Here is a 17,707-nt window from a genome sequence, read left to right as displayed (position 1 = left end):
TTGCTTTTAAGTGGCCGTCGGTAAAACGGAAGAGCAAACTCTTTGATGGAAGCACCTTTAAGATACATGCGTTATGTCAAGCTCTGAAAAATGAGTTCAAACCCTTAACCACCAGATTTATCTGCAGCAGACTTAAGTGAACCAAAAGACAGGAGAAGATTGGGGCCTTTTATTGGCCCACAGCCGTTCTGTAAGGCAGATGTGCCGTGACTGGGATTTCACATTGATCAGAGCAAGGGCTGCTGAATCTGAAACAAATTTGATTGACGAGTGATATTGTGATCTAGCACTAGCAAAGACACTGGCTGCGCATAGCTTTTAAGCCACCTTGGAAATTCTTGCTGTCTGTCTGTTGCTACAGCCAGGTTGGAAGGCAGCATGTCCCTATCTGTTTCCCCCTTATTACTTTCGACAATCCATCAGGGGAGAGCGCGAACGCAGTCCCCCACTACCACAAATTATGCAGTCGAGATTCCCACATTTGGGGAATTCGCATAGGTCAGCCCCACCGGAGTGCAATGGCCAGGCCTCGCCATGGGTGAACCACCTTCTTGATCATGGTATCTCCCCTGCCAGGTAAGTATGAGTTGTACAGCTCAGGGCAAAAGGAGTCCTTCACAGGACCATCGCCCTGACTGACGGTCCCAACAACATGCGAACCACCGAAATCAGAGTTTCTGCACTGGGTGTCCCTTCTACTTGTCCTCAACACAGAAGAAAGTTTTGTGTTGAGGCCCGATAGGGCTTGTCTTTCTACATGCAAGTGGAGAAATAAGGCTCATCATTCTAACAGGTCGTGCCACACTTCCACATCAAAGCCAACCGATAGCTACCGCCAGTGTGTGTGTGTGTGTGTGTTTTTCTTACCGCCAACAAAAGAACAGTCGAAGCAGCAGCTAGGCCAGAAACACTTTGCAACAATGACTGTTGATATGTTATTGCGTGTCTGTGTGCTACTACAGCAATAGCATACACAGAGTGGCAAATGGGGGAACTGGCACACAAATAACCCCAAACCTGACTAAAATTCCAGTTCATTTCAAAAAGCTTGCGTCCCGGCAGCATGTCAACGCAGTGACAAAGCCAGACCAGACTCACACACATATTTCTCTTAAATGCAGCGAAAAGAAAGGATTATTTTAAACACTGAAGAGAGGAGGGTGCACCGTTCCCAGAGGTACTGCAATACCGGGTCGATGCGTGGAGTGGACGGAGCAAGCCCCTGTTCCATCTCCCAAGTCCAAAAATCAATTTAATATATGGTCCCCAGGTAGGGAACGTATCAGATATTAAACTGATAAGAACAGATACTACACTTGATCTTAGCCAAAAGGCCGAGAAGCGATGCCCCTGACAGGCTAAGGCCGGCATCACATTCCCCATACAGTCCTCCTCGCCCATGGTCCCGGCAAGCGAGCGTTGCTTTTAAGTGGCCGTCGGTAAAACGGAAGAGCAAACTCTTTGATGGAAGCACCTTTAAGATACATGCGTTATGTCAAGCTCTGAAAAATGAGTTCAAACCCTCAACCACCAGATTTATCTGCAGCAGACTTAAGTGAACCAAAAGACAGGAGAAGATTGGGGCCTTTTATTGGCCCACAGCCGTTCTGTAAGGCAGATGTGCCGTGACTGGGATTTCACATTGATCAGAGCAAGGGCTGCTGAATCTGAAACAAATTTGATTGACGAGTGATATTGTGATCTAGCACTAGCAAAGACACTGGCTGCGCATAGCTTTTAAGCCACCTTGGAAATTCTTGCTGTCTGTCTGTTGCTACAGCCAGGTTGGAAGGCAGCATGTCCCTATCTGTTTCCCCCTTATTACTTTCGACAATCCATCAGGGGAGAGCGCGAACGCAGTCCCCCACTACCACAAATTATGCAGTCGAGATTCCCACATTTGGGGAATTCGCATAGGTCAGCCCCACCGGAGTGCAATGGCCAGGCCTCGCCATGGGTGAACCACCTTCTTGATCATGGTATCTCCCCTGCCAGGTAAGTATGAGTTGTACAGCTCAGGGCAAAAGGAGTCCTTCACAGGACCATCGCCCTGACTGACGGTCCCAACAACATGCGAACCACCGAAATCAGAGTTTCTGCACTGGGTGTCCCTTCTACTTGTCCTCAACACAGAAGAAAGTTTTGTGTTGAGGCCCGAAAGGGCTTGTCTTTCTACATGCAAGTGGAGAAATAAGGCTCATCATTCTAACAGGTCGTGCCACACTTCCACATCAAAGCCAACCGATAGCTACCGCCAGTGTGTGTGTGTGTGTGTGTTTTTCTTACCGCCAACAAAAGAACAGTCGAAGCAGCAGCTAGGCCAGAAACACTTTGCAACAATGACTGTTGATATGTTATTGCGTGTCTGTGTGCTACTACAGCAATAGCATACACAGAGTGGCAAATGGGGGAACTGGCACACAAATAACCCCAAACCTGACTAAAATTCCAGTTCATTTCAAAAAGCTTGCGTCCCGGCAGCATGTCAACGCAGTGACAAAGCCAGGCCAGACTCACACACATATTTCTCTTAAATGCAGCGAAAAGAAAGGATTATTTTAAACACTGAAGAGAGGAGGGTGCACCGTTCCCAGAGGTACTGCAATACCGGGTCGATGCGTGGAGTGGACGGAGCAAGCCCCTGTTCCATCTCCCAAGTCCAAAAATCAATTTAATATATGGTCCCCGGGTAGGGGACGTATCAGATATTAAACTGATAAGAACAGATACTACACTTGATCTTAGCCAAAAGGCCGAGAAGCGATGCCCCTGACAGGCTAAGGCCGGCATCACATTCCCCATACAGTCCTCCTCGCCCATGGTCCCGGCAAGCGAGCGTTGCTTTTAAGTGGCCGTCGGTAAAACGGAAGAGCAAACTCTTTGATGGAAGCACCTTTAAGATACATGCGTTATGTCAAGCTCTGAAAAATGAGTTCAAACCCTCAACCACCAGATTTATCAGCAGCAGACTTAAGTGAACCAAAAGACAGGAGAAGATTGGGGCCTTTTATTGGCCCACAGCCGTTCTGTAAGGCAGATGTGCCGTGACTGGGATTTCACATTGATCAGAGCAAGGGCTGCTGAATCTGAAACAAATTTGATTGACGAGTGATATTGTGATCTAGCACTAGCAAAGACACTGGCTGCGCATAGCTTTTAAGCCACCTTGGAAATTCTTGCTGTCTGTCTGTTGCTACAGCCAGGTTGGAAGGCAGCATGTCCCTATCTGTTTCCCCCTTATTACTTTCGACAATCCATCAGGGGAGAGCGCGAACGCAGTCCCCCACTACCACAAATTATGCAGTCGAGATTCCCACATTTGGGGAATTCGCATAGGTCAGCCCCACCGGAGTGCAATGGCCAGGCCTCGCCATGGGTGAACCACCTTCTTGATCATGGTATCTCCCCTGCCAGGTAAGTATGAGTTGTACAGCTCAGGGCAAAAGGAGTCCTTCACAGGACCATCGCCCTGACTGACGGTCCCAACAACATGCGAACCACCGAAATCAGAGTTTCTGCACTGGGTGTCCCTTCTACTTGTCCTCAACACAGAAGAAAGTTTTGTGTTGAGGCCCGATAGGGCTTGTCTTTCTACATGCAAGTGGAGAAATAAGGCTCATCATTCTAACAGGTCGTGCCACACTTCCACATCAAAGCCAACCGATAGCTACCGCCAGTGTGTGTGTGTGTGTGTGTTTTTCTTACCGCCAACAAAAGAACAGTCGAAGCAGCAGCTAGGCCAGAAACACTTTGCAACAATGACTGTTGATATGTTATTGCGTGTCTGTGTGCTACTACAGCAATAGCATACACAGAGTGGCAAATGGGGGAACTGGCACACAAATAACCCCAAACCTGACTAAAATTCCAGTTCATTTCAAAAAGCTTGCGTCCCGGCAGCATGTCAACGCAGTGACAAAGCCAGACCAGACTCACACACATATTTCTCTTAAATGCAGCGAAAAGAAAGGATTATTTTAAACACTGAAGAGAGGAGGGTGCACCGTTCCCAGAGGTACTGCAATACCGGGTCGATGCGTGGAGTGGACGGAGCAAGCCCCTGTTCCATCTCCCAAGTCCAAAAATCAATTTAATATATGGTCCCCAGGTAGGGAACGTATCAGATATTAAACTGATAAGAACAGATACTACACTTGATCTTAGCCAAAAGGCCGAGAAGCGATGCCCCTGACAGGCTAAGGCCGGCATCACATTCCCCATACAGTCCTCCTCGCCCATGGTCCCGGCAAGCGAGCGTTGCTTTTAAGTGGCCGTCGGTAAAACGGAAGAGCAAACTCTTTGATGGAAGCACCTTTAAGATACATGCGTTATGTCAAGCTCTGAAAAATGAGTTCAAACCCTCAACCACCAGATTTATCTGCAGCAGACTTAAGTGAACCAAAAGACAGGAGAAGATTGGGGCCTTTTATTGGCCCACAGCCGTTCTGTAAGGCAGATGTGCCGTGACTGGGATTTCACATTGATCAGAGCAAGGGCTGCTGAATCTGAAACAAATTTGATTGACGAGTGATATTGTGATCTAGCACTAGCAAAGACACTGGCTGCGCATAGCTTTTAAGCCACCTTGGAAATTCTTGCTGTCTGTCTGTTGCTACAGCCAGGTTGGAAGGCAGCATGTCCCTATCTGTTTCCCCCTTATTACTTTCGACAATCCATCAGGGGAGAGCGCGAACGCAGTCCCCCACTACCACAAATTATGCAGTCGAGATTCCCACATTTGGGGAATTCGCATAGGTCAGCCCCACCGGAGTGCAATGGCCAGGCCTCGCCATGGGTGAACCACCTTCTTGATCATGGTATCTCCCCTGCCAGGTAAGTATGAGTTGTACAGCTCAGGGCAAAAGGAGTCCTTCACAGGACCATCGCCCTGACTGACGGTCCCAACAACATGCGAACCACCGAAATCAGAGTTTCTGCACTGGGTGTCCCTTCTACTTGTCCTCAACACAGAAGAAAGTTTTGTGTTGAGGCCCGATAGGGCTTGTCTTTCTACATGCAAGTGGAGAAATAAGGCTCATCATTCTAACAGGTCGTGCCACACTTCCACATCAAAGCCAACCGATAGCTACCGCCAGTGTGTGTGTGTGTGTGTGTGTTTTTCTTACCGCCAACAAAAGAACAGTCGAAGCAGCAGCTAGGCCAGAAACACTTTGCAACAATGACTGTTGATATGTTATTGCGTGTCTGTGTGCTACTACAGCAATAGCATACACAGAGTGGCAAATGGGGGAACTGGCACACAAATAACCCCAAACCTGACTAAAATTCCAGTTCATTTCAAAAAGCTTGCGTCCCGGCAGCATGTCAACGCAGTGACAAAGCCAGGCCAGACTCACACACATATTTCTCTTAAATGCAGCGAAAAGAAAGGATTATTTTAAACACTGAAGAGAGGAGGGTGCACCGTTCCCGGAGGTACTGCAATACCGGGTCGATGCGTGGAGTGGACGGAGCAAGCCCCTGTTCCATCTCCCAAGTCCAAAAATCAATTTAATATATGGTCCCCGGGTAGGGGACGTATCAGATATTAAACTGATAAGAACAGATACTACACTTGATCTTAGCCAAAAGGCCGAGAAGCGATGCCCCTGACAGGCTAAGGCCGGCATCACATTCCCCATACAGTCCTCCTCGCCCATGGTCCCGGCAAGCGAGCGTTGCTTTTAAGTGGCCGTCGGTAAAACGGAAGAGCAAACTCTTTGATGGAAGCACCTTTAAGATACATGCGTTATGTCAAGCTCTGAAAAATGAGTTCAAACCCTCAACCACCAGATTTATCTGCAGCAGACTTAAGTGAACCAAAAGACAGGAGAAGATTGGGGCCTTTTATTGGCCCACAGCCGTTCTGTAAGGCAGATGTGCCGTGACTGGGATTTCACATTGATCAGAGCAAGGGCTGCTGAATCTGAAACAAATTTGATTGACGAGTGATATTGTGATCTAGCACTAGCAAAGACACTGGCTGCGCATAGCTTTTAAGCCACCTTGGAAATTCTTGCTGTCTGTCTGTTGCTACAGCCAGGTTGGAAGGCAGCATGTCCCTATCTGTTTCCCCCTTATTACTTTCGACAATCCATCAGGGGAGAGCGCGAACGCAGTCCCCCACTACCACAAATTATGCAGTCGAGATTCCCACATTTGGGGAATTCGCATAGGTCAGCCCCACCGGAGTGCAATGGCCAGGCCTCGCCATGGGTGAACCACCTTCTTGATCATGGTATCTCCCCTGCCAGGTAAGTATGAGTTGTACAGCTCAGGGCAAAAGGAGTCCTTCACAGGACCATCGCCCTGACTGACGGTCCCAACAACATGCGAACCACCGAAATCAGAGTTTCTGCACTGGGTGTCCCTTCTACTTGTCCTCAACACAGAAGAAAGTTTTGTGTTGAGGCCCGATAGGGCTTGTCTTTCTACATGCAAGTGGAGAAATAAGGCTCATCATTCTAACAGGTCGTGCCACACTTCCACATCAAAGCCAACCGATAGCTACCGCCAGTGTGTGTGTGTGTGTGTGTTTTTCTTACCGCCAACAAAAGAACAGTCGAAGCAGCAGCTAGGCCAGAAACACTTTGCAACAATGACTGTTGATATGTTATTGCGTGTCTGTGTGCTACTACAGCAATAGCATACACAGAGTGGCAAATGGGGGAACTGGCACACAAATAACCCCAAACCTGACTAAAATTCCAGTTCATTTCAAAAAGCTTGCGTCCCGGCAGCATGTCAACGCAGTGACAAAGCCAGGCCAGACTCACACACATATTTCTCTTAAATGCAGCGAAAAGAAAGGATTATTTTAAACACTGAAGAGAGGAGGGTGCACCGTTCCCGGAGGTACTGCAATACCGGGTCGATGCGTGGAGTGGACGGAGCAAGCCCCTGTTCCATCTCCCAAGTCCAAAAATCAATTTAATATATGGTCCCCGGGTAGGGGACGTATCAGATATTAAACTGATAAGAACAGATACTACACTTGATCTTAGCCAAAAGGCCGAGAAGCGATGCCCCTGACAGGCTAAGGCCGGCATCACATTCCCCATACAGTCCTCCTCGCCCATGGTCCCGGCAAGCGAGCGTTGCTTTTAAGTGGCCGTCGGTAAAACGGAAGAGCAAACTCTTTGATGGAAGCACCTTTAAGATACATGCGTTATGTCAAGCTCTGAAAAATGAGTTCAAACCCTCAACCACCAGATTTATCTGCAGCAGACTTAAGTGAACCAAAAGACAGGAGAAGATTGGGGCCTTTTATTGGCCCACAGCCGTTCTGTAAGGCAGATGTGCCGTGACTGGGATTTCACATTGATCAGAGCAAGGGCTGCTGAATCTGAAACAAATTTGATTGACGAGTGATATTGTGATCTAGCACTAGCAAAGACACTGGCTGCGCATAGCTTTTAAGCCACCTTGGAAATTCTTGCTGTCTGTCTGTTGCTACAGCCAGGTTGGAAGGCAGCATGTCCCTATCTGTTTCCCCCTTATTACTTTCGACAATCCATCAGGGGAGAGCGCGAACGCAGTCCCCCACTACCACAAATTATGCAGTCGAGATTCCCACATTTGGGGAATTCGCATAGGTCAGCCCCACCGGAGTGCAATGGCCAGGCCTCGCCATGGGTGAACCACCTTCTTGATCATGGTATCTCCCCTGCCAGGTAAGTATGAGTTGTACAGCTCAGGGCAAAAGGAGTCCTTCACAGGACCATCGCCCTGACTGACGGTCCCAACAACATGCGAACCACCGAAATCAGAGTTTCTGCACTGGGTGTCCCTTCTACTTGTCCTCAACACAGAAGAAAGTTTTGTGTTGAGGCCCGATAGGGCTTGTCTTTCTACATGCAAGTGGAGAAATAAGGCTCATCATTCTAACAGGTCGTGCCACACTTCCACATCAAAGCCAACCGATAGCTACCGCCAGTGTGTGTGTGTGTGTGTGTGTTTTTCTTACCGCCAACAAAAGAACAGTCGAAGCAGCAGCTAGGCCAGAAACACTTTGCAACAATGACTGTTGATATGTTATTGCGTGTCTGTGTGCTACTACAGCAATAGCATACACAGAGTGGCAAATGGGGGAACTGGCACACAAATAACCCCAAACCTGACTAAAATTCCAGTTCATTTCAAAAAGCTTGCGTCCCGGCAGCATGTCAACGCAGTGACAAAGCCAGGCCAGACTCACACACATATTTCTCTTAAATGCAGCGAAAAGAAAGGATTATTTTAAACACTGAAGAGAGGAGGGTGCACCGTTCCCGGAGGTACTGCAATACCGGGTCGATGCGTGGAGTGGACGGAGCAAGCCCCTGTTCCATCTCCCAAGTCCAAAAATCAATTTAATATATGGTCCCCGGGTAGGGGACGTATCAGATATTAAACTGATAAGAACAGATACTACACTTGATCTTAGCCAAAAGGCCGAGAAGCGATGCCCCTGACAGGCTAAGGCCGGCATCACATTCCCCATACAGTCCTCCTCGCCCATGGTCCCGGCAAGCGAGCGTTGCTTTTAAGTGGCCGTCGGTAAAACGGAAGAGCAAACTCTTTGATGGAAGCACCTTTAAGATACATGCGTTATGTCAAGCTCTGAAAAATGAGTTCAAACCCTCAACCACCAGATTTATCTGCAGCAGACTTAAGTGAACCAAAAGACAGGAGAAGATTGGGGCCTTTTATTGGCCCACAGCCGTTCTGTAAGGCAGATGTGCCGTGACTGGGATTTCACATTGATCAGAGCAAGGGCTGCTGAATCTGAAACAAATTTGATTGACGAGTGATATTGTGATCTAGCACTAGCAAAGACACTGGCTGCGCATAGCTTTTAAGCCACCTTGGAAATTCTTGCTGTCTGTCTGTTGCTACAGCCAGGTTGGAAGGCAGCATGTCCCTATCTGTTTCCCCCTTATTACTTTCGACAATCCATCAGGGGAGAGCGCGAACGCAGTCCCCCACTACCACAAATTATGCAGTCGAGATTCCCACATTTGGGGAATTCGCATAGGTCAGCCCCACCGGAGTGCAATGGCCAGGCCTCGCCATGGGTGAACCACCTTCTTGATCATGATATCTCCCCTGCCAGGTAAGTATGAGTTGTACAGCTCAGGGCAAAAGGAGTCCTTCACAGGACCATCGCCCTGACTGACGGTCCCAACAACATGCGAACCACCGAAATCAGAGTTTCTGCACTGGGTGTCCCTTCTACTTGTCCTCAACACAGAAGAAAGTTTTGTGTTGAGGCCCGATAGGGCTTGTCTTTCTACATGCAAGTGGAGAAATAAGGCTCATCATTCTAACAGGTCGTGCCACACTTCCACATCAAAGCCAACCGATAGCTACCGCCAGTGTGTGTGTGTGTGTGTGTTTTTCTTACCGCCAACAAAAGAACAGTCGAAGCAGCAGCTAGGCCAGAAACACTTTGCAACAATGACTGTTGATATGTTATTGCGTGTCTGTGTGCTACTACAGCAATAGCATACACAGAGTGGCAAATGGGGGAACTGGCACACAAATAACCCCAAACCTGACTAAAATTCCAGTTCATTTCAAAAAGCTTGCGTCCCGGCAGCATGTCAACGCAGTGACAAAGCCAGGCCAGACTCACACACATATTTCTCTTAAATGCAGCGAAAAGAAAGGATTATTTTAAACACTGAAGAGAGGAGGGTGCACCGTTCCCGGAGGTACTGCAATACCGGGTCGATGCGTGGAGTGGACGGAGCAAGCCCCTGTTCCATCTCCCAAGTCCAAAAATCAATTTAATATATGGTCCCCGGGTAGGGGACGTATCAGATATTAAACTGATAAGAACAGATACTACACTTGATCTTAGCCAAAAGGCCGAGAAGCGATGCCCCTGACAGGCTAAGGCCGGCATCACATTCCCCATACAGTCCTCCTCGCCCATGGTCCCGGCAAGCGAGCGTTGCTTTTAAGTGGCCGTCGGTAAAACGGAAGAGCAAACTCTTTGATGGAAGCACCTTTAAGATACATGCGTTATGTCAAGCTCTGAAAAATGAGTTCAAACCCTCAACCACCAGATTTATCTGCAGCAGACTTAAGTGAACCAAAAGACAGGAGAAGATTGGGGCCTTTTATTGGCCCACAGCCGTTCTGTAAGGCAGATGTGCCGTGACTGGGATTTCACATTGATCAGAGCAAGGGCTGCTGAATCTGAAACAAATTTGATTGACGAGTGATATTGTGATCTAGCACTAGCAAAGACACTGGCTGCGCATAGCTTTTAAGCCACCTTGGAAATTCTTGCTGTCTGTCTGTTGCTACAGCCAGGTTGGAAGGCAGCATGTCCCTATCTGTTTCCCCCTTATTACTTTCGACAATCCATCAGGGGAGAGCGCGAACGCAGTCCCCCACTACCACAAATTATGCAGTCGAGATTCCCACATTTGGGGAATTCGCATAGGTCAGCCCCACCGGAGTGCAATGGCCAGGCCTCGCCATGGGTGAACCACCTTCTTGATCATGGTATCTCCCCTGCCAGGTAAGTATGAGTTGTACAGCTCAGGGCAAAAGGAGTCCTTCACAGGACCATCGCCCTGACTGACGGTCCCAACAACATGCGAACCACCGAAATCAGAGTTTCTGCACTGGGTGTCCCTTCTACTTGTCCTCAACACAGAAGAAAGTTTTGTGTTGAGGCCCGATAGGGCTTGTCTTTCTACATGCAAGTGGAGAAATAAGGCTCATCATTCTAACAGGTCGTGCCACACTTCCACATCAAAGCCAACCGATAGCTACCGCCAGTGTGTGTGTGTGTGTGTGTTTTTCTTACCGCCAACAAAAGAACAGTCGAAGCAGCAGCTAGGCCAGAAACACTTTGCAACAATGACTGTTGATATGTTATTGCGTGTCTGTGTGCTACTACAGCAATAGCATACACAGAGTGGCAAATGGGGGAACTGGCACACAAATAACCCCAAACCTGACTAAAATTCCAGTTCATTTCAAAAAGCTTGCGTCCCGGCAGCATGTCAACGCAGTGACAAAGCCAGGCCAGACTCACACACATATTTCTCTTAAATGCAGCGAAAAGAAAGGATTATTTTAAACACTGAAGAGAGGATGGTGCACCGTTCCCAGAGGTACTGCAATACCGGGTCGATGCGTGGAGTGGACGGAGCAAGCCCCTGTTCCATCTCCCAAGTCCAAAAATCAATTTAATATATGGTCCCCGGGTAGGGGACGTATCAGATATTAAACTGATAAGAACAGATACTACACTTGATCTTAGCCAAAAGGCCGAGAAGCGATGCCCCTGACAGGCTAAGGCCGGCATCACATTCCCCATACAGTCCTCCTCGCCCATGGTCCCGGCAAGCGAGCGTTGCTTTTAAGTGGCCGTCGGTAAAACGGAAGAGCAAACTCTTTGATGGAAGCACCTTTAAGATACATGCGTTATGTCAAGCTCTGAAAAATGAGTTCAAACCCTCAACCACCAGATTTATCTGCAGCAGACTTAAGTGAACCAAAAGACAGGAGAAGATTGGGGCCTTTTATTGGCCCACAGCCGTTCTGTAAGGCAGATGTGCCGTGACTGGGATTTCACATTGATCAGAGCAAGGGCTGCTGAATCTGAAACAAATTTGATTGACGAGTGATATTGTGATCTAGCACTAGCAAAGACACTGGCTGCGCATAGCTTTTAAGCCACCTTGGAAATTCTTGCTGTCTGTCTGTTGCTACAGCCAGGTTGGAAGGCAGCATGTCCCTATCTGTTTCCCCCTTATTACTTTCGACAATCCATCAGGGGAGAGCGCGAACGCAGTCCCCCACTACCACAAATTATGCAGTCGAGATTCCCACATTTGGGGAATTCGCATAGGTCAGCCCCACCGGAGTGCAATGGCCAGGCCTCGCCATGGGTGAACCACCTTCTTGATCATGGTATCTCCCCTGCCAGGTAAGTATGAGTTGTACAGCTCAGGGCAAAAGGAGTCCTTCACAGGACCATCGCCCTGACTGACGGTCCCAACAACATGCGAACCACCGAAATCAGAGTTTCTGCACTGGGTGTCCCTTCTACTTGTCCTCAACACAGAAGAAAGTTTTGTGTTGAGGCCCGATAGGGCTTGTCTTTCTACATGCAAGTGGAGAAATAAGGCTCATCATTCTAACAGGTCGTGCCACACTTCCACATCAAAGCCAACCGATAGCTACCGCCAGTGTGTGTGTGTGTGTGTGTTTTTCTTACCGCCAACAAAAGAACAGTCGAAGCAGCAGCTAGGCCAGAAACACTTTGCAACAATGACTGTTGATATGTTATTGCGTGTCTGTGTGCTACTACAGCAATAGCATACACAGAGTGGCAAATGGGGGAACTGGCACACAAATAACCCCAAACCTGACTAAAATTCCAGTTCATTTCAAAAAGCTTGCGTCCCGGCAGCATGTCAACGCAGTGACAAAGCCAGGCCAGACTCACACACATATTTCTCTTAAATGCAGCGAAAAGAAAGGATTATTTTAAACACTGAAGAGAGGAGGGTGCACCGTTCCCGGAGGTACTGCAATACCGGGTCGATGCGTGGAGTGGACGGAGCAAGCCCCTGTTCCATCTCCCAAGTCCAAAAATCAATTTAATATATGGTCCCCGGGTAGGGGACGTATCAGATATTAAACTGATAAGAACAGATACTACACTTGATCTTAGCCAAAAGGCCGAGAAGCGATGCCCCTGACAGGCTAAGGCCGGCATCACATTCCCCATACAGTCCTCCTCGCCCATGGTCCCGGCAAGCGAGCGTTGCTTTTAAGTGGCCGTCGGTAAAACGGAAGAGCAAACTCTTTGATGGAAGCACCTTTAAGATACATGCGTTATGTCAAGCTCTGAAAAATGAGTTCAAACCCTCAACCACCAGATTTATCTGCAGCAGACTTAAGTGAACCAAAAGACAGGAGAAGATTGGGGCCTTTTATTGGCCCACAGCCGTTCTGTAAGGCAGATGTGCCGTGACTGGGATTTCACATTGATCAGAGCAAGGGCTGCTGAATCTGAAACAAATTTGATTGACGAGTGATATTGTGATCTAGCACTAGCAAAGACACTGGCTGCGCATAGCTTTTAAGCCACCTTGGAAATTCTTGCTGTCTGTCTGTTGCTACAGCCAGGTTGGAAGGCAGCATGTCCCTATCTGTTTCCCCCTTATTACTTTCGACAATCCATCAGGGGAGAGCGCGAACGCAGTCCCCCACTACCACAAATTATGCAGTCGAGATTCCCACATTTGGGGAATTCGCATAGGTCAGCCCCACCGGAGTGCAATGGCCAGGCCTCGCCATGGGTGAACCACCTTCTTGATCATGGTATCTCCCCTGCCAGGTAAGTATGAGTTGTACAGCTCAGGGCAAAAGGAGTCCTTCACAGGACCATCGCCCTGACTGACGGTCCCAACAACATGCGAACCACCGAAATCAGAGTTTCTGCACTGGGTGTCCCTTCTACTTGTCCTCAACACAGAAGAAAGTTTTGTGTTGAGGCCCGATAGGGCTTGTCTTTCTACATGCAAGTGGAGAAATGAGGCTCATCATTCTAACAGGTCGTGCCACACTTCCACATCAAAGCCAACCGATAGCTACCGCCAGTGTGTGTGTGTGTGTGTGTTTTTCTTACCGCCAACAAAAGAACAGTCGAAGCAGCAGCTAGGCCAGAAACACTTTGCAACAATGACTGTTGATATGTTATTGCGTGTCTGTGTGCTACTACAGCAATAGCATACACAGAGTGGCAAATGGGGGAACTGGCACACAAATAACCCCAAACCTGACTAAAATTCCAGTTCATTTCAAAAAGCTTGCGTCCCGGCAGCATGTCAACGCAGTGACAAAGCCAGGCCAGACTCACACACATATTTCTCTTAAATGCAGCGAAAAGAAAGGATTATTTTAAACACTGAAGAGAGGAGGGTGCACCGTTCCCAGAGGTACTGCAATACCGGGTCGATGCGTGGAGTGGACGGAGCAAGCCCCTGTTCCATCTCCCAAGTCCAAAAATCAATTTAATATATGGTCCCCGGGTAGGGGACGTATCAGATATTAAACTGATAAGAACAGATACTACACTTGATCTTAGCCAAAAGGCCGAGAAGCGATGCCCCTGACAGGCTAAGGCCGGCATCACATTCCCCATACAGTCCTCCTCGCCCATGGTCCCGGCAAGCGAGCGTTGCTTTTAAGTGGCCGTCGGTAAAACGGAAGAGCAAACTCTTTGATGGAAGCACCTTTAAGATACATGCGTTATGTCAAGCTCTGAAAAATGAGTTCAAACCCTCAACCACCAGATTTATCTGCAGCAGACTTAAGTGAACCAAAAGACAGGAGAAGATTGGGGCCTTTTATTGGCCCACAGCCGTTCTGTAAGGCAGATGTGCCGTGACTGGGATTTCACATTGATCAGAGCAAGGGCTGCTGAATCTGAAACAAATTTGATTGACGAGTGATATTGTGATCTAGCACTAGCAAAGACACTGGCTGCGCATAGCTTTTAAGCCACCTTGGAAATTCTTGCTGTCTGTCTGTTGCTACAGCCAGGTTGGAAGGCAGCATGTCCCTATCTGTTTCCCCCTTATTACTTTCGACAATCCATCAGGGGAGAGCGCGAACGCAGTCCCCCACTACCACAAATTATGCAGTCGAGATTCCCACATTTGGGGAATTCGCATAGGTCAGCCCCACCGGAGTGCAATGGCCAGGCCTCGCCATGGGTGAACCACCTTCTTGATCATGGTATCTCCCCTGCCAGGTAAGTATGAGTTGTACAGCTCAGGGCAAAAGGAGTCCTTCACAGGACCATCGCCCTGACTGACGGTCCCAACAACATGCGAACCACCGAAATCAGAGTTTCTGCACTGGGTGTCCCTTCTACTTGTCCTCAACACAGAAGAAAGTTTTGTGTTGAGGCCCGATAGGGCTTGTCTTTCTACATGCAAGTGGAGAAATAAGGCTCATCATTCTAACAGGTCGTGCCACACTTCCACATCAAAGCCAACCGATAGCTACCGCCAGTGTGTGTGTGTGTGTGTGTTTTTCTTACCGCCAACAAAAGAACAGTCGAAGCAGCAGCTAGGCCAGAAACACTTTGCAACAATGACTGTTGATATGTTATTGCGTGTCTGTGTGCTACTACAGCAATAGCATACACAGAGTGGCAAATGGGGGAACTGGCACACAAATAACCCCAAACCTGACTAAAATTCCAGTTCATTTCAAAAAGCTTGCGTCCCGGCAGCATGTCAACGCAGTGACAAAGCCAGGCCAGACTCACACACATATTTCTCTTAAATGCAGCGAAAAGAAAGGATTATTTTAAACACTGAAGAGAGGAGGGTGCACCGTTCCCGGAGGTACTGCAATACCGGGTCGATGCGTGGAGTGGACGGAGCAAGCCCCTGTTCCATCTCCCAAGTCCAAAAATCAATTTAATATATGGTCCCCGGGTAGGGGACGTATCAGATATTAAACTGATAAGAACAGATACTACACTTGATCTTAGCCAAAAGGCCGAGAAGCGATGCCCCTGACAGGCTAAGGCCGGCATCACATTCCCCATACAGTCCTCCTCGCCCATGGTCCCGGCAAGCGAGCGTTGCTTTTAAGTGGCCGTCGGTAAAACGGAAGAGCAAACTCTTTGATGGAAGCACCTTTAAGATACATGCGTTATGTCAAGCTCTGAAAAATGAGTTCAAACCCTCAACCACCAGATTTATCTGCAGCAGACTTAAGTGAACCAAAAGACAGGAGAAGATTGGGGCCTTTTATTGGCCCACAGCCGTTCTGTAAGGCAGATGTGCCGTGACTGGGATTTCACATTGATCAGAGCAAGGGCTGCTGAATCTGAAACAAATTTGATTGACGAGTGATATTGTGATCTAGCACTAGCAAAGACACTGGCTGCGCATAGCTTTTAAGCCACCTTGGAAATTCTTGCTGTCTGTCTGTTGCTACAGCCAGGTTGGAAGGCAGCATGTCCCTATCTGTTTCCCCCTTATTACTTTCGACAATCCATCAGGGGAGAGCGCGAACGCAGTCCCCCACTACCACAAATTATGCAGTCGAGATTCCCACATTTGGGGAATTCGCATAGGTCAGCCCCACCGGAGTGCAATGGCCAGGCCTCGCCATGGGTGAACCACCTTCTTGATCATGGTATCTCCCCTGCCAGGTAAGTATGAGTTGTACAGCTCAGGGCAAAAGGAGTCCTTCACAGGACCATCGCCCTGACTGACGGTCCCAACAACATGCGAACCACCGAAATCAGAGTTTCTGCACTGGGTGTCCCTTCTACTTGTCCTCAACACAGAAGAAAGTTTTGTGTTGAGGCCCGATAGGGCTTGTCTTTCTACATGCAAGTGGAGAAATAAGGCTCATCATTCTAACAGGTCGTGCCACACTTCCACATCAAAGCCAACCGATAGCTACCGCCAGTGTGTGTGTGTGTGTGTGTTTTTCTTACCGCCAACAAAAGAACAGTCGAAGCAGCAGCTAGGCCAGAAACACTTTGCAACAATGACTGTTGATATGTTATTGCGTGTCTGTGTGCTACTACAGCAATAGCATACACAGAGTGGCAAATGGGGGAACTGGCACACAAATAACCCCAAACCTGACTAAAATTCCAGTTCATTTCAAAAAGCTTGCGTCCCGGCAGCATGTCAACGCAGTGACAAAGCCAGGCCAGACTCACACACATATTTCTCTTAAATGCAGCGAAAAGAAAGGATTATTTTAAACACTGAAGAGAGGAGGGTGCACCGTTCCCGGAGGTACTGCAATACCGGGTTGATGCGTGGAGTGGACGGAGCAAGCCCCTGTTCCATCTCCCAAGTCCAAAAATCAATTTAATATATGGTCCCCGGGTAGGGGACGTATCAGATATTAAACTGATAAGAACAGATACTACACTTGATCTTAGCCAAAAGGCCGAGAAGCGATGCCCCTGACAGGCTAAGGCCGGCATCACATTCCCCATACAGTCCTCCTCGCCCATGGTCCCGGCAAGCGAGCGTTGCTTTTAAGTGGCCGTCGGTAAAACGGAAGAGCAAACTCTTTGATGGAAGCACCTTTAAGATACATGCGTTATGTCAAGCTCTGAAAAATGAGTTCAAACCCTCAACCACCAGATTTATCTGCAGCAGACTTAAGTGAACCAAAAGACAGGAGAAGATTGGGGCCTTTTATTGGCCCACAGCCGTTCTGTAAGGCAGATGTGCCGTGACTGGGATTTCACATTGATCAGAGCAAGGGCTGCTGAATCTGAAACAAATTTGATTGACGAGTGATATTGTGATCTAGCACTAGCAAAGACACTGGCTGCGCATAGCTTTTAAGCCACCTTGGAAATTCTTGCTGTCTGTCTGTTGCTACAGCCAGGTTGGAAGGCAGCATGTCCCTATCTGTTTCCCCCTTATTACTTTCGACAATCCATCAGGGGAGAGCGCGAACGCAGTCCCCCACTACCACAAATTATGCAGTCGAGATTCCCACATTTGGGGAATTCGCATAGGTCAGCCCCACCGGAGTGCAATGGCCAGGCCTCGCCATGGGTGAACCACCTTCTTGATCATGGTATCTCCCCTGCCAGGTAAGTATGAGTTGTACAGCTCAGGGCAAAAGGAGTCCTTCACAGGACCATCGCCCTGACTGACGGTCCCAACAACATGCGAACCACCGAAATCAGAGT

The 17,707-nt window shown here is 48.4% G+C and overlaps 25 non-coding genes across 25 annotated transcripts; all 25 read right to left on the bottom strand.

The window, feature by feature from the left end:
* Positions 1 to 420: 420 nt before the first annotated feature.
* LOC136177723 (U1 spliceosomal RNA) lies at positions 421 to 584 on the bottom strand. The gene has a single exon (XR_010665216.1). It is a non-coding gene; the product is annotated as a U1 spliceosomal RNA (small nuclear RNA).
* A 571-nt stretch (positions 585 to 1,155) lies between these two features.
* On the bottom strand, positions 1,156 to 1,346 carry LOC136177938 (U2 spliceosomal RNA). The gene has a single exon (XR_010665433.1). It is a non-coding gene; the product is annotated as a U2 spliceosomal RNA (small nuclear RNA).
* Positions 1,347 to 1,839: 493 nt separating this feature from the next.
* LOC136177722 (U1 spliceosomal RNA) lies at positions 1,840 to 2,003 on the bottom strand. The gene has a single exon (XR_010665215.1). It is a non-coding gene; the product is annotated as a U1 spliceosomal RNA (small nuclear RNA).
* A 571-nt stretch (positions 2,004 to 2,574) lies between these two features.
* On the bottom strand, positions 2,575 to 2,765 carry LOC136177922 (U2 spliceosomal RNA). The gene has a single exon (XR_010665416.1). It is a non-coding gene; the product is annotated as a U2 spliceosomal RNA (small nuclear RNA).
* A 493-nt stretch (positions 2,766 to 3,258) lies between these two features.
* Positions 3,259 to 3,422, bottom strand: LOC136177721 (U1 spliceosomal RNA). The gene has a single exon (XR_010665214.1). It is a non-coding gene; the product is annotated as a U1 spliceosomal RNA (small nuclear RNA).
* A 571-nt stretch (positions 3,423 to 3,993) lies between these two features.
* Positions 3,994 to 4,184, bottom strand: LOC136177937 (U2 spliceosomal RNA). Its single transcript, XR_010665432.1, has one exon. It is a non-coding gene; the product is annotated as a U2 spliceosomal RNA (small nuclear RNA).
* A 493-nt stretch (positions 4,185 to 4,677) lies between these two features.
* Positions 4,678 to 4,841, bottom strand: LOC136177720 (U1 spliceosomal RNA). Its single transcript, XR_010665213.1, has one exon. It is a non-coding gene; the product is annotated as a U1 spliceosomal RNA (small nuclear RNA).
* A 573-nt stretch (positions 4,842 to 5,414) lies between these two features.
* Positions 5,415 to 5,605, bottom strand: LOC136177879 (U2 spliceosomal RNA). The gene has a single exon (XR_010665373.1). It is a non-coding gene; the product is annotated as a U2 spliceosomal RNA (small nuclear RNA).
* Positions 5,606 to 6,098: 493 nt separating this feature from the next.
* LOC136177719 (U1 spliceosomal RNA) lies at positions 6,099 to 6,262 on the bottom strand. Its single transcript, XR_010665212.1, has one exon. It is a non-coding gene; the product is annotated as a U1 spliceosomal RNA (small nuclear RNA).
* A 571-nt stretch (positions 6,263 to 6,833) lies between these two features.
* LOC136177877 (U2 spliceosomal RNA) lies at positions 6,834 to 7,024 on the bottom strand. The gene has a single exon (XR_010665371.1). It is a non-coding gene; the product is annotated as a U2 spliceosomal RNA (small nuclear RNA).
* Positions 7,025 to 7,517: 493 nt separating this feature from the next.
* LOC136177718 (U1 spliceosomal RNA) lies at positions 7,518 to 7,681 on the bottom strand. The gene has a single exon (XR_010665211.1). It is a non-coding gene; the product is annotated as a U1 spliceosomal RNA (small nuclear RNA).
* Positions 7,682 to 8,254: 573 nt separating this feature from the next.
* Positions 8,255 to 8,445, bottom strand: LOC136177876 (U2 spliceosomal RNA). The gene has a single exon (XR_010665370.1). It is a non-coding gene; the product is annotated as a U2 spliceosomal RNA (small nuclear RNA).
* Positions 8,446 to 8,938: 493 nt separating this feature from the next.
* On the bottom strand, positions 8,939 to 9,102 carry LOC136177792 (U1 spliceosomal RNA). The gene has a single exon (XR_010665285.1). It is a non-coding gene; the product is annotated as a U1 spliceosomal RNA (small nuclear RNA).
* A 571-nt stretch (positions 9,103 to 9,673) lies between these two features.
* Positions 9,674 to 9,864, bottom strand: LOC136177875 (U2 spliceosomal RNA). The gene has a single exon (XR_010665369.1). It is a non-coding gene; the product is annotated as a U2 spliceosomal RNA (small nuclear RNA).
* A 493-nt stretch (positions 9,865 to 10,357) lies between these two features.
* On the bottom strand, positions 10,358 to 10,521 carry LOC136177717 (U1 spliceosomal RNA). Its single transcript, XR_010665210.1, has one exon. It is a non-coding gene; the product is annotated as a U1 spliceosomal RNA (small nuclear RNA).
* A 571-nt stretch (positions 10,522 to 11,092) lies between these two features.
* Positions 11,093 to 11,283, bottom strand: LOC136177935 (U2 spliceosomal RNA). The gene has a single exon (XR_010665430.1). It is a non-coding gene; the product is annotated as a U2 spliceosomal RNA (small nuclear RNA).
* A 493-nt stretch (positions 11,284 to 11,776) lies between these two features.
* Positions 11,777 to 11,940, bottom strand: LOC136177716 (U1 spliceosomal RNA). The gene has a single exon (XR_010665209.1). It is a non-coding gene; the product is annotated as a U1 spliceosomal RNA (small nuclear RNA).
* A 571-nt stretch (positions 11,941 to 12,511) lies between these two features.
* Positions 12,512 to 12,702, bottom strand: LOC136177874 (U2 spliceosomal RNA). Its single transcript, XR_010665368.1, has one exon. It is a non-coding gene; the product is annotated as a U2 spliceosomal RNA (small nuclear RNA).
* Positions 12,703 to 13,195: 493 nt separating this feature from the next.
* Positions 13,196 to 13,359, bottom strand: LOC136177715 (U1 spliceosomal RNA). Its single transcript, XR_010665208.1, has one exon. It is a non-coding gene; the product is annotated as a U1 spliceosomal RNA (small nuclear RNA).
* Positions 13,360 to 13,930: 571 nt separating this feature from the next.
* On the bottom strand, positions 13,931 to 14,121 carry LOC136177921 (U2 spliceosomal RNA). Its single transcript, XR_010665415.1, has one exon. It is a non-coding gene; the product is annotated as a U2 spliceosomal RNA (small nuclear RNA).
* A 493-nt stretch (positions 14,122 to 14,614) lies between these two features.
* On the bottom strand, positions 14,615 to 14,778 carry LOC136177714 (U1 spliceosomal RNA). The gene has a single exon (XR_010665207.1). It is a non-coding gene; the product is annotated as a U1 spliceosomal RNA (small nuclear RNA).
* Positions 14,779 to 15,349: 571 nt separating this feature from the next.
* LOC136177873 (U2 spliceosomal RNA) lies at positions 15,350 to 15,540 on the bottom strand. The gene has a single exon (XR_010665367.1). It is a non-coding gene; the product is annotated as a U2 spliceosomal RNA (small nuclear RNA).
* A 493-nt stretch (positions 15,541 to 16,033) lies between these two features.
* On the bottom strand, positions 16,034 to 16,197 carry LOC136177713 (U1 spliceosomal RNA). The gene has a single exon (XR_010665206.1). It is a non-coding gene; the product is annotated as a U1 spliceosomal RNA (small nuclear RNA).
* Positions 16,198 to 16,768: 571 nt separating this feature from the next.
* Positions 16,769 to 16,959, bottom strand: LOC136177933 (U2 spliceosomal RNA). Its single transcript, XR_010665428.1, has one exon. It is a non-coding gene; the product is annotated as a U2 spliceosomal RNA (small nuclear RNA).
* Positions 16,960 to 17,452: 493 nt separating this feature from the next.
* LOC136177712 (U1 spliceosomal RNA) lies at positions 17,453 to 17,616 on the bottom strand. The gene has a single exon (XR_010665205.1). It is a non-coding gene; the product is annotated as a U1 spliceosomal RNA (small nuclear RNA).
* Between the last annotated feature and the right edge of the window lie 91 nt (positions 17,617 to 17,707).

This window comes from Labrus bergylta, chromosome 23, assembly GCF_963930695.1.
Source record: "Labrus bergylta chromosome 23, fLabBer1.1, whole genome shotgun sequence".
Lineage (NCBI taxonomy): Eukaryota > Metazoa > Chordata > Actinopteri > Labriformes > Labridae > Labrus > Labrus bergylta.
This window is presented reverse-complemented; position numbering and strand designations above follow the sequence as displayed.